The following is a 13,427-nucleotide window of genomic DNA, read 5'->3' on the forward strand; positions in this document are numbered from 1 at the left end:
AAAAAAACCAGGGTGAGTGGGAAATGCTGTCATGCAGGCATTCCAGATGAGACTGGGACAACATTGCATTTGAATAACCACCCGATGGATCCGTCAAGCTGAGCTGAGACATGCCTCAGCAGCCTAGACTCAAAATCGAGCCTCGGATTGAGGGCGAGACGCAGGAGTGCCTGCAGCCTATGTGTGCCTTGGCTCCCCTCTCTGCAGTGCTCCTGCTTGGGAGAGCGCTGGCATTGGCAGAGCACCGTCCTACAGAGGAGCTTAATTGTGCCCTTGCTGTATTGCGCAGAAACATATGGCTCAACACCTACAGGAAAGTATCAGGAACGGAATCTTGCAGCAGTAACATAAACATTATTTTGCATGAAGTAAAATCAATATTTGTTGTCTGAGCATCTTCCCAGGGCTTCAAAGCCAAGTGTTGTTAGATTTCACTAAGTTTTGAAACTTCTTTGTTTCCATTTGCTTCCCAGTCAACAGTTGTTTTTATGGAGAAGCTACAATTTTCAGGATTGTGTTGGTGGACCGCCCCTGGACATAGGTGCAGACTGGGGAATGCAGTCCCATGAGAGGGACGTGAGGGTCCTGGCAAGTTGAACATGAGCCAGCAGTGCCCTGGAGCCAGGAGGGCCAAGCACATCCTCGGAGGCATCAGGCGCAGCATGGCCAGCCAGGCAGGCGAGGGGATTGTCCTACTCTGCTCTGGGGTGGCCTCACCTTGAGTGCTGGGGGCAGTTTTGGGTGCCGCCACACATAAAAGACATTAAGCTATTTGGGAGCTTAATGGACTCCTCCAAAGGAGGGCCATGAGGATTTTGAAAGGTTGGAGGTGAAGCCATGTGAGGAGCTGCTGAGGTCAACTGGTCTGTTTAGCCCAGAGGAGACTGAGGGGAGACCTCACTGCTGTTACAACTTTCTTGTGAGGGGAAGAGGAGGGACAGGTGTTGATCTCTTCTTTGTGGTCACCAGTGACAGGACCCAAGGGAATGGCCAGAAATTGTGTCAGGGGAGGTTTAGGTTGGATATTAGAAAAAGGTTCTTCACCCAGAAGAGTGGTTGGGCACTGGAACAGGCTCATCAGGGAAGTGGTCACTGTACCAAGCCTTACAGAGCTCAAGAAGTGGTTGGATGATGCTCTTTGGCACATGATGTGACTCGTGGGGATGGTGCTGTGCAGGACCATGAGTAGTACTCAATGATCCTTGTGTGTTCCTTCCAATATATCCTGTGATTCTGTGATACCAATTTTCCTCCTAATCGTTGCCCATATAAAATGGGCTGATGGATATCTGCCCCATAGAAATTCAAGTTCCAAAAAATTCAAAGCAAATCTGGCACCTTCCTTACAAAGCTCTCTCACTTTTTTGTTTTTTTTTCCTTTTTGTTTGAGTACATCTTAGTAGGATCAAGCCAGGCTCCCACAAACTTTGCAGTGGTAAACTTGTATTAGTAGTGACTACTGATCTCAGAGATGTGAATAGTGAAATTGGTGCATGTTGCCCCAGAATTCATTGTTACTTTCACTTTAAATGTCCATGTCTCAAAAAGACAAAGAAGAGGTTCTTCTTGGTGTGGAAGAACTTGCATGAGTAAGTGAACCTCGACGTGGGTCCCATGCAAGAGGTCAGAGAGTTGCTCTTGGTGGTGAACTGACCAGCAAAGCAGCCAAACTGATCTGATACTCTGTGCTTGAGCCATACATGTTTTCCCAAACAGATTAGCACTGATTAGCAATGAATTACTAAGCGTGAAATGAGTTTCTTGGCTTCTAGCCACTGGACACAGAAAGAATGTATCTGCAGGAGGAGGAAAATGAGTATCCATGGATGAATAAAACACTTGGATGTATTTGTTTTTGCAGGTTATTGCCAGCTCAGAGTAAGAGTGGTCATTACCAGTTAAATAAAACACCTCTCTCCTTACAGGAAGCATGTTCCTTTCTAGAAACAGGACCTCTTAAATAATGTCTTTCTGCTTATCTATGGTCTTTGAATATATTTTTTGCTGAATAGCAGCACAGTATTTGACCACTTCTGTCATGCAGAAGTAATCTGCTCTTTAGAGAGTGATGCTCACTTAAAATGCTGATGTTCATGATGCTGAAAATGTGGGGTGAGGGAAAACTCAGGTCCCATCTTGAAGAGGCTTGCTTGTTTAAGAGAAGGTAAAAAATGTATTAATCACTTAGCAGCAATTTAGAGCACAAGTAAGTAGTCAGAGTACTTTTGTTTCTGGCAGGTGAAAAAGAGGGAAATTGGTCCACCTGATTATGAAGAAGAAAATGATTGGTAAGATGATTGGTCTGTTGGGCTGTAGCCTCTGCTCTGAAACAGAAGGACTCTTGCCTTATTTCACTGGTATCAGGACTAGGGTGTGAGGCTTCTCTTAGCCAGCAGGAACATGCAAACTCAACATCATCCTTGTGTTAGTAATTCTAAGCAGTCTGATGTTAGGCACAATATCTCCACAGTTAACAGGTGTATTATTACTTTAATTATCTTTAACTACTAGGCATGCTGTGATACTAGGCATTGAGAGATTCAAATATACTGTAGGTCTGATAAAAACTGTTTGTCTTGAACAGACTCAAATGATTGTTTTTTTTTTTTTTTTTTTTTTTTTTTGCATAGAAGAGCTAATGTTTGTTACTAGTTTGCTACTCATAATCTTGGCTATACAGGCTAATTAATTTGCCAGCAGTCTTATGTCTGAAGTCTGAAAAAAAGTAAAAATATATATTATATCCTACATTTGCTTACCAAAAGGAGACTGACATTTTTAAAAGAGGAAAAAAACCAGTATTTTTAACTGTTGTATGAAACTAGATAAAAAAATGGATAAAAACCTAATTGTGTTTTCCTATGTGATGAACAAACAGAAAGGTGAATATTTATTACTAATTTCTGTATCTGTCTCCAAAGAGAGTACTTGCATGCTAATGAGGAAAAGGAGGGGAAAATGGTTATTCAAAACTTTACTTTTTAAAAACGAATTTTGCTTGTCCTGTTGTTGGAAGCATACATTATAACAGAAATCTCACTGAATAACCCAGATTTCAAACCAAAATTTTCTAGTTAACTAATGAATATAATCTAGTCCACATTCACTCATCTCTGTTTCTTCTCTTTATATATTCATTTTCCATGGCTGCCTCCTTTTCCACTTCCCAAATATTTTCCTTTCTTGGGGTTTTTTTTTTTCCCCTTTGGTTTGAAGCTGCTCAGAAGTGTGTGTCAGTAGTATTAATTCACATCTTAAAATTCCAGCCTCCTGATGTCTAGTTTTAAAAAGCAATGGACTAATGAGAAAAAGTTGCATGGATTCAGCTTTTTATTTATTCCTAGGCTCACTGTGAATCCTAAGCCATGTGATGCACCTGTGTATGCTGGCTTTACTGTAAGATTCTCAGACACTTACTGTACTGGTATGATGTTTCCAGACAAATACATATCTTGCAGGTGTAGCACTATTTTCTCGGAGGTTTCCTGAAGGGTTATAAAGAGCATCCATGTTGGGCAATGCACCAGTGTTCAGATATTTTTGAGGCATTCAGACATCAGTGGTTAGCCCTCACTTGCCTTTAAATGAATACATTCCAAGGAATTTTTCATCTCTCTGTTTTCAGCTATATTATAAACACAGACTTGCATGGATCTCTTGGCATAGGAGAGTGTACTTGGAGCAGTGTGTTCATTGAAGATTTTTTTTCACTCTTCAGCCTTGTGCAGATCTTTAACGACCTGCTATATGCTTCCTCTTTCTCTAATCTTCTGAGAGAGTCAGCAGGCACAAACTGTACTGAGAAAATTATACTATACCACATTCTGAAACTGTAGGTTTGATTCCAGCCTGTCTGGTGGGACTGCTGCTAAAAGTCAGCATCTAGAGGAGCAGCTCATTTGAATTCTGGATGTACACACAAGTTAATACGAATGTGCTCAGAGACTGAAGGCTGATATATCAAAGCCACCGTTCAACACCACCTCAGGAATGTTCCTAATAGTGCAACCATTTTTTCCTTTCACTTCTGTCAAATTTATCAATGTCTGATGTCACTCTTTCACAAAGAGGCAGCCTATTAATATGTATAAAGTAAAATAAAAGTTCATCCCTATGCATTAACATTTATTCATGGCAATTATGCCTGAGCTTATTAAATTCATATGTCCCCCTCTTTTGCTTTCTTTCCATTCCAACCCTACAGAATGTAGTACCAGATTTATCTATTTTTATTAAGCTCTATGTGTGTGTACCCCTGTATCTGTATTTTTATGTGCATTATCTATACATCTCTCTATACATATACTTCAGCACTGAGGACTGAATAAATTTACCCACTTTTGTATCTTACTGCTAGAGCATTTCCCAAGAAAACTAATGACTGCTTACCTGGAGCTAGACTGAGTTATTAGGCAGGCACATAACCGTATTGCCCCAGGAAGTATACATGAAAGGAATTGGACCTGAGAGCAGCGTAGTTTGTCCTGCCTCTCCCTTCTCGTTTGTGAAATGAAAAGGTAATTTGCACTTCTCCTTTTTTCATGTGCCTTTCTCTGGTGCAAGTTAATTTTCCTGTGCATTGGGGCAGCATGTAAGAGAAGGAACCAAGCAGCTTTCACCTCTTACCCCCTCTCTTGGGGCCACAGTCCCTCTCTCCTGAGCCCAGATCATCCCTGTAGCCTGGCAATGCCCTTGTGCTAGGCTCTGCCAGAGAAGGGGCAATTTGATCTCTGCATAGAGACAGCCATAAGGTTAAATGCTGCATGCTTCCTTGCATGAAATGTTTGCCTAGATTCTCCCCAAGAGGATCATCTCCTTGTCCCTGACCTTTGCTGCTTCATGCATGGGATGGGGCTGCATGCCATCAGTGCCAGGTATTTCACTGTCCCTCTGTGGGTTTAGGACACAAGGGTGGATGAAGGGAGAGCATACAGGACATCACAGGGTGTGTGTCAGCACACTCCCCACCTGCAGCTGGAGGATGCTGTGCCACAAATTGGGATTTGCCCCAGTTTTGGTGGAAACCAAGTTTACACCACTGAATGAGGAACTTTGGTGAGGAGGCGATGTGTAGGGTGAAATTTTGCTGCAAATTCAGGGAGCACCTCAAGGTAGCTTCCCACAAAGGGGTTGTAAATCCAATTCATATTCTTGGATTGATGCAGCCTGCAAGCACCCCCCTTCAGCTGGGCTGGCCACCTTCTGAGGGACTGGAGCAGGTGAAGTGAGAAGATGGGGGTCAAAAGATAGAGGGGAGATTATACCTTAATGCTATGTAATTTTCCAGACTCTTCCTCTGGCAGGGATATTTATAACACAATTAAATCCCACTTCATCCCATTCCAGCTCCACACTGGGGCGTGAAACCTGCAAATAAATGAGCCTTTGTAAGGACTTTAATTTCAGGGATGCAACTGCTTTCCAATCTCTTACAGGCTGAGGTAGAGGAGGAAAGACCAAAGAAGCTAGACTCCTGTTCCAAGGAATAAGTTTATAGCTATTGGCTCAGCCAGATCAAAAAAGAGCTGCTATTGCAGTAATCACCAAAGGTACCTAGAGGCTATAGCTGGGGTTGGAAGGATGCTACTTTGATGTTTTCCTAAAATAAATACAAACATTTTTTACTCTTTTAAGCTGAGTCAACAAAAGAGCAGCTAACTTTTCTGTTAGCCAAAAGATTCCCAGCACTACTTTGGTCACTTTTTCTTTTGCCATGGCTTAAATTGCAGGTTAAATATTCATTTTTTCTCTTAGAGATTGACTGGAAACTAGAGGCCAGAGGAGAGAAGGGAAACAGACCCCATGGCTTCAAAAAGGACAAGAATTTGGTTCCTGTTGACTTGCTTCAGTCCTCTCCTGGCAGCATCCTCAATACTTGCATTTTTGGTTGCTCAAAGTGCAATAAACAAGCAGCCCTTCCTGGCAGGTGGCTTCTCAGAGTGGACTGCTATGTCCTAGACATCACCCCATCACCTGGTGACAGCCACACTTGTCTGACACTTTCATGCTGGTGACTCCTGTGCTACATTGCCAAGTCATGTTGGCTTTCCTGAATTCTGACTGAGCACCCTGAGATGCTTCAATCCAGCAGCCAGCTGTCGTCAATAATAACTGCATTTACAATGATTAAAATTAGCTTGTTTTCATCAAAGTAACACTTGTCTATGTGTTTCTGTTCATGTGACTAACTAACAACACAATTAACTTTTATTTTGTCCACATCTGTATATTTACACTGCTGCTGAAGCCCCTGTGAGCTGGATGATTTATAAGCCCTTTGTGCCACTTGCCTGTCCTACTCAGTAGGAAACTATAACCTAGCCCTTTCCCTAATGGCATTAAAAGGCCCAATTAACCAAAAGAGGGGTCAGTTAATATTCTCCACACGTAAGTGCTGAACATCAGAATAATATGCTCTCTTGTGGTTGGCATCCCATCATTTTGTGGTTCAGTTAAAAAGGAAATTGGCAGGACAACCACAAGTGTACACCATGGGTTTGCTCCACGGATTTGGGGCAGCTGTTATATCTGCTGCAGAGAAATATTTTCTCTGCTGAAAGAGTTTTTGAAAATAAATAGACATGTTAGTAGAGAGTAAAATTTTCTTTTTGTGGTTTGAGAAACTTTCTTTCTTTTTACTTCAAAGACTTAAGTGGCACAAGGGAATCCCCTAGCAGCCATAGGCCCTGGGAATTAAATTTTCTCCATCTGTTCCCTATTCCCTGAGCAACATAGCACAAATCCTACTACCATATATCTCTTTAAGCAGCCTCCGGTGGAAAGAGAGAGGCTTGATTAGTGCATGTGCATATGATTGCCTGCCCACATTTAGAAAACTGGCCACTAAGAGAAATGTTGGCTTGATATTCATTACCATCCTGAAGCTCTCTGTATACATGACAAGGTAATATTTCCACTGCAGGAGGCAATGTGGGAAACAAGGGTTGAGATGGTCTTATCTGAAACCAAATCAATTAATTTGCTCTACAGTTCTCAAACAAGTCCTTCTCTTAATTAAAGGCTGATCAGGCTTCAGCAAGTTTGTGGCTCTTGTGTTTGACCAGTGCTCTGCAGATGACCTGGAATAGTTCACTGGCAGATGCAGTCTTCCTAGGAATGCCCCTCTGAATACACCATTTAAATGCTGTTAATAAAGTAGTAACTGTGATTTTTCTAACTGAAGTTGCCTTGACATTTTTTCTTCAGCTGTTCTTTGAATTGGGAATATTTTCTTTCCAGAAAAAGCCATTATAAAGTGAGTTACTTTGCTCTTTCAGCTTTCTGGTGAGTAATTAAAATAGGCTCTTCATCTATTTATGTGTTTTCTGTCTGAAGCTGCCATGAACTTAGGGCAGGTTAACATCCCACTCTGTTTTGTCTACGTCTAAATGCTAATGTTTCATTTTGTTTAACAAGCCACTGGTGTTTTTCTGGAGCTGAGACCTTTCTGTAACACTCAGTTTCAAGAGGTCTGGCCTTGCTTATGGCTGAATATGGGTCATTTTGTATCTGACTGAGACCATTTGGTACAGTGGTGGTTTAATTTCAAGATTTTTGGTACTTGTTTAGAAAAGGCTTTGCAGGATACGGCTGCATCCTCTGTTCCTTATTCACTCAGCTGCTCTTTCTCATTCACCTTTGAATTCCCTATAATGTGATCCATGTGTGTAGACTATGTTTTATGGATGAAACGGATTGGCAAATTAAGCTACCTGGCTATGGAATTCAGTTCCTTGAAGTGCAGTTCTGTGTCTTTCATTCCAGTGCAGAAAGGGGAAATTTATAACAGACATTAATAGATTTGAGATATTACAGGGCAGATTTTTTTTTTTATAAGGGGTGCCCTAATAATGAAGATTTTAAAAAAGACCATTTTTGCAGAATTAATGATTGTTGTCTGGACACAGGTCAGCCTTACATTTCTTTAATAGTTTGGGGTTCTTTTAGGGATATGGCCAAAAAATAAAAAAATGAACTTCATGAACTTTATAAACAACCACTAGAAAATGAGGATCTGAAGTTGTTTGTACAAAAGTTCTCAAAGGGCTTAATTTGTGAATTTTAAAATTAGTAAATACTATCACTCTAATTTTGATCAAGAATGGGATTGTCAAATGGTATAAATTGGTTATAAGCAATTTTCATATGCAACTGTCTGTACACCAAAATTAAAAAAAAATACTTCTTATATTTTATTACAACAATTTTTATTTTAAAAGCTAATTTAAAATTAAAAGTGTGGTATTCTAAGCAATGCAGCACATGTATGGCTATTTTCAGGTAAATCCTGTGCTACAGAATAACCAAAATGCCAGTGACTCTAATTAGACACTACTTTTATCTACGAGCTGTTTAGCAGATATATGGCTGGACAACTTTCTGTCAGAGGGATATTCAGAGTGGAGAAGGTGGAGACCTTATTGCAGTTTCCAGCTTCTTCAGGAGGGGAAGCACAGGGACAGGCACTCATGTCTCCTCTGGTTACCAATGGCAGGAATGTCCTGAAGTTGCGTCAGGGAGGTTTAGGCTGGGTATTAGGAAAAGGCTCTTCACCCAGAGGGAAGCTGGACACTGGAACAGGGTCCCAAGGGACATGGCCACAGGCCCAAGCCTGACAGAGTTCAAGAAGCATTTAAACAATGCTCTGAGACATGTAATGTGTTTATTGGGGTGTCTTGTGCAGAGCCAGGAGTTGGACTTTAATTATCTTTGTGTGTTCCTTCCAGCTTTGTGTGTTCCTTCCAGCTCAGCGTAGTCCATATTTTATGATTCTGTTCAATTTTTCTGTTTTTTTTTTGATCTGTTGCTTCTCTTAATGACAATCTAGCAACCTTTTCCTGAGTGAAAACCATCACCTTGCTCATCATAATTAGTTGCAGAACTGTAGTGTCTTTGGTCTCTAAGAGCTGAAAGCAGCCTGCTGTGCTAAACACTATACAAACACTGCACGGGGGCAAATGTAGTTCTAGAAGGAGCATCCTCACTCGATCCAAGCCAGTTAAGATCTGGACACTGGCAACAATAAAATGGCTAAAACATCATCAGAGTCTCTCTTGTTTTCTGATAAAATGAACATCAGTGTCACAAAGATTCATTGTGACTCAGTTGTCTGGTTCTACAGTGCCTGAGGGGCAACATTGGACCTCATCCAGGTCATTGGTGGCAGCTCTACTGGTCTTGAAATCATCAGTAAAAATATGTTCATTCCTTATGAAACTAGCTGTTTCTTGATTTTCTGGCCTCTTTCCCTCAAAATTTTCAATGAGTTTGTAAAAGAAGATGGCAATAAAAAATACTTGGATGGATTGTTCTAGTAATAGCTTGTAATATATTTAATGATTATTTTCATTTACTGAATAGCATTTAAGGTAAAATCGCATTCCAGACATACACAGTTCTGCTCTTAGTGCTGTTTCTATCTTACAGCAACTTCTTCTTGTAACAAGATCTATTTTATGAGGGTAGCTTCATAAAAGAAGCTACTTTTTCATTTGCAATTTGTTAAACTATGGCAGTTTCTGCACCTAACTGCTAAGGAATGGGAGCATTTTATTTGGCTACAGTTTTAGATAAATACATTATATATAAAAATAAGCATTTCTCCTTATAATGTATCAGGAAATAGTTTGCATAATCCCCAACTTCTTGCAGAAATCCAAACATGATTCATTTCCTTTTCACAGGTTTTGAAGGAGTAAGAATATAAGAAAGCTGATTCGAAACACACCCTCTGAGGCCAAACTTGACCTCTTCTCAAACAGCTCTGCTAGGCTCAAAGAGGCTGATCCACAGGGATCGATGTCAAAGGAAGGTGCTCAGGGTCCAGGGTCTAGGATGCTGAATATGGCACTTTTTCAAGGTGAAATAGCAACACAGAAGGAAGATATTTTTAAAGTAAAAATACTTGCCTGATTCTCCTGTCGCTGCTCAATGACATGCATTTATGTATACTATTTAAAGCTGCGTTAAATGCAAAAATATGTCTCGTCTGTGACACTCAGCTCAACAGATATTAAAAGATCCCAGTCTGTGGTAGTCATTTAACTTGCTCTTTAAGACTTTTGCAACTGTTTCACATTTTCTGTGCCTTTTTAGTGTGTGAGATGAAAGCTGGATTGTGGTGATAGCTCAGAGAGCTATCCTTTTTTTTCTCTTCCCCTTCTTCCTCCCCCCTCACCTTCCTCTGCCCACTATCCCTTCCCTCCACTTCTCTTCTCTTCCCACTTTTTAGAGAGCTATCCTTTTTTTTCTCTTCCCCTTCTTCCTCCCCCCTCACCTTCCTCTGCCCACTATCCCTTCCCTCCACTTCTCTTCCCACTTTTTAAAAGAAAGGAGGACTGGTTATTTTCATTATTATTTTATACCAACACTGAGTTGAAAACATTTGTAGTTGTTTAAGTACTTAAGGAGATCTGCTTCTTACCTCCGGGTAAGACAGTAAATTCTTCCATGTGTTGACTTCATCTGTTATCCCTACCCATTTTCCACATGCCTCAGGGATATTTACTCAGACAGACTCTTTCTGTACTCGAGAAATCTCCAGCGAAGGTCAGCCAGACAAGCAGCACTTACTCAGGAGTAATGTGATGGGTGTGCATGTGTGAACTGCCGGTCAGTGACATGTGCTGAGGAAAGAAAGTGGGAGCAGCTCTTTCCTTTTCAGCTCCCTCATGAGAGTAACCCTGGCTGCAGAACTGAAGAGCCTTCCTTGCTCTGCCATCTGCACTCCAAGCAGCGCTGAGAGTGAGGTCCTTCTCAAAACCTGATTCAAGGTCTTCATTCTCCAAACCTTTGAAACCCTAGTTTTTTGCGAATTGAAAGAGTAAAAGCTGGGCCAAATCATGCAATGGGGGATGAGCTATCTGGTGCGTTCACTCAAATGGTATAGTGCAGACCCAGAGTTTGGCATCCAGTAAGGGGTTTACAGACTGAGGACCCCTGGGGCTTGCATCTGTATTTCAATTCTCTCCTGATGTTTTGCCTTTTTCTCCCTGAACCAGGCTTCAAGTTCAGCTGGCAGGTGAACATGAGCTCCTACAAAATTGCATGTGATATGTACAGTCACAAGGGGCAGGATGCAAAGGTGAACATATGAGTTTGTTTTTTTGGGGAGGAGGGAACCTGACACAGGGAGAAATCGTGCAAATTGCATAAGTCACATTGAACAAATGAGATTTGCCTTTCCTCATGACCTCTGAGTGCTAGGAAAGCTCTCCCTAACCACAAAGCTCAATATTCAAATGTCAGTCCTTTCCTTAGAACTAATTCCCCTTAAGAGGGTTATATATGTGAATAGCCTCACTGGGATCAAAGGAGTTACTTTACCTGCATGTCGTGTCAGGCACACACATTTGCAGGATCAGGCCCTTCAGGCACACAGCAGCTTTCATTGCCTTGTGTGTTGCTAAGTCACAATCTGATGTCAGTTAAGGAAAGTGAAGAGAAGCATATGCTTACATGGCAAGAGTGCTGCAGAATGTTTTAAAGTGCTAAAGGTTTAAATCACACCAAGCCTATAAAAATCAGCTTTGTTTATGGACTGGTGCAGAGACCTATTGTACTTTGTATCGATCAATCCATTGAACACCTGGTTCAAAATGTTCAATTGAAAGCTGGGGAAAAGTGCTAAATTGAACAATCTAAGTAACCTGTGAACCTGACAGTCATAAATCAATGGAGATGTTACACACAGTTAACCCTAACCAGTTAGCAAGTTGTACCAATTATTCACTGCATTACCTGGTTGGGAGCTGGTTCACCGTTCCACAATTGTACTAATACAGAAAACACCTTTGTGCTGAGTGACCCTCAGGAAACAGTACCAGGTTCACCTAAGACTTTCTCCCCTGCATCTGAGCCAGAAAAACCTTGTCTGAATATCAGTTTGGAGAAGAGGATATTTGAAATTAAGAGACAGGTTTACAAAAACTGCTAAATTTGAGGGACTTAAAAAGTGTGCTGCAAAAGATGACCAATCCGCTTTTCAAATGTGCTTTATTCTATGGGGAAGGTTATTCACACCTGTATGGGCTCTGACAGACACTAATTTTTCTGATGCCAGTGCTGTTTGCTATTTTTGTTCACAGGTTCTTTGCAGACTTTGAAGGACTTTGATTTGCTGTCCCACCTTGTCTTTTATACGCCTGGCAACTTTTGACTTTTTTTTGCTTCCTAAGGCCAGTAAATATGCTGAGTTTTTCAGGGAGGCTTATGAGAACTTCTTGTTTCTGCTAAACCATTTTGCTTAGGGTTAATTGCATACACACCCCTAGCCCTCTATTAGATTTTATATTATTTTATCCTTTCAGCTCAGACTGAAAGGGTTTCAATCACCTGGGTAACACATGTAACTTAAAAAAATAAAACTGGTTAGATATTTGCACTTTTTTTTCCTGTCCTTCTTGGACCATCTCCAGTGTTTTCAGACTTAGCAAAAAGCAATATCCATGGTTTGAAATTTTCTTCAGCCAGCTTTTTTAAACCCCTTGGCTGTTAATCATGCAGCTCTACTGATTTAAATTGCTATTTAACATTCTCCTGATTTACTGGAATGAACAGCACTGCATTGTCCTCTCTTGGAAGAACTGATTTCGTCTGTTTTTTCTTCCAAGAGACATCAGATTTATTTACAGAACATACAAATTTTTGCATATATTATTAGGGTGCCTACAGTTGAGTGTAGTCAAGACCACAAATCTTGTTATCCTTAACTCTGATGAAAAACCTTACTTCTTATTTCCGTCCTTATCAATTTTCTTAGTTCTTATCTTCTGTCTAATTCATATTCTAATAAATCCTTTTTTTTGGTGTAATTATTTAGATTTACATAGCTGTTTCCCTTTTATGCAAGTCAACATTTAGTCCAGCTTTGACTCTTTTTGTTTTGAACCACTGGTAAAATGTTTTTAAACACTTTCCAGTTATTATCCACATTTCCTGTCTAATTTCTTTCTCCCAAATGATTTAGCTCATAATTGTTTTCAGCTTTGCAAAATTGGCTCTTGCAATCCATCAAATATACATATTACTGGTCCAGACTTAATTCTGATTATATATAACAGAAGCAAATCATGATCACGTTTATCTAAACTACTGCTGATTCCTTAAGTCTATGTCTATGATATTTTATTTTAATCTAAAAGGATAAAAAAATGTGATACAGTATTTCAAAAGTGTTGGATGCAGCACTTTTTAAGGAACTTATAATTTATGGCTTATTCCAGGGATATATTAATTTGGTGGCATGAAAACTCCAAACCATGCTATTCATATTGAAGTGCTGACACTGCATGGTTTATTTTTCTTCTTGTTTTATGGATACTTACTTAAGGAGATAGTTTTCCCTCTTCTTCTGATATTTACTTGTAGATGGCATTAATAATGCACACACAAAACCCGTATTTTTTTATACCTCTTTTGTAACAGAC

Source organism: Motacilla alba, chromosome 3 (genome assembly GCF_015832195.1).
Source record: "Motacilla alba alba isolate MOTALB_02 chromosome 3, Motacilla_alba_V1.0_pri, whole genome shotgun sequence".
In the NCBI taxonomy this organism is placed as follows: Eukaryota; Metazoa; Chordata; class Aves; order Passeriformes; family Motacillidae; genus Motacilla; species Motacilla alba.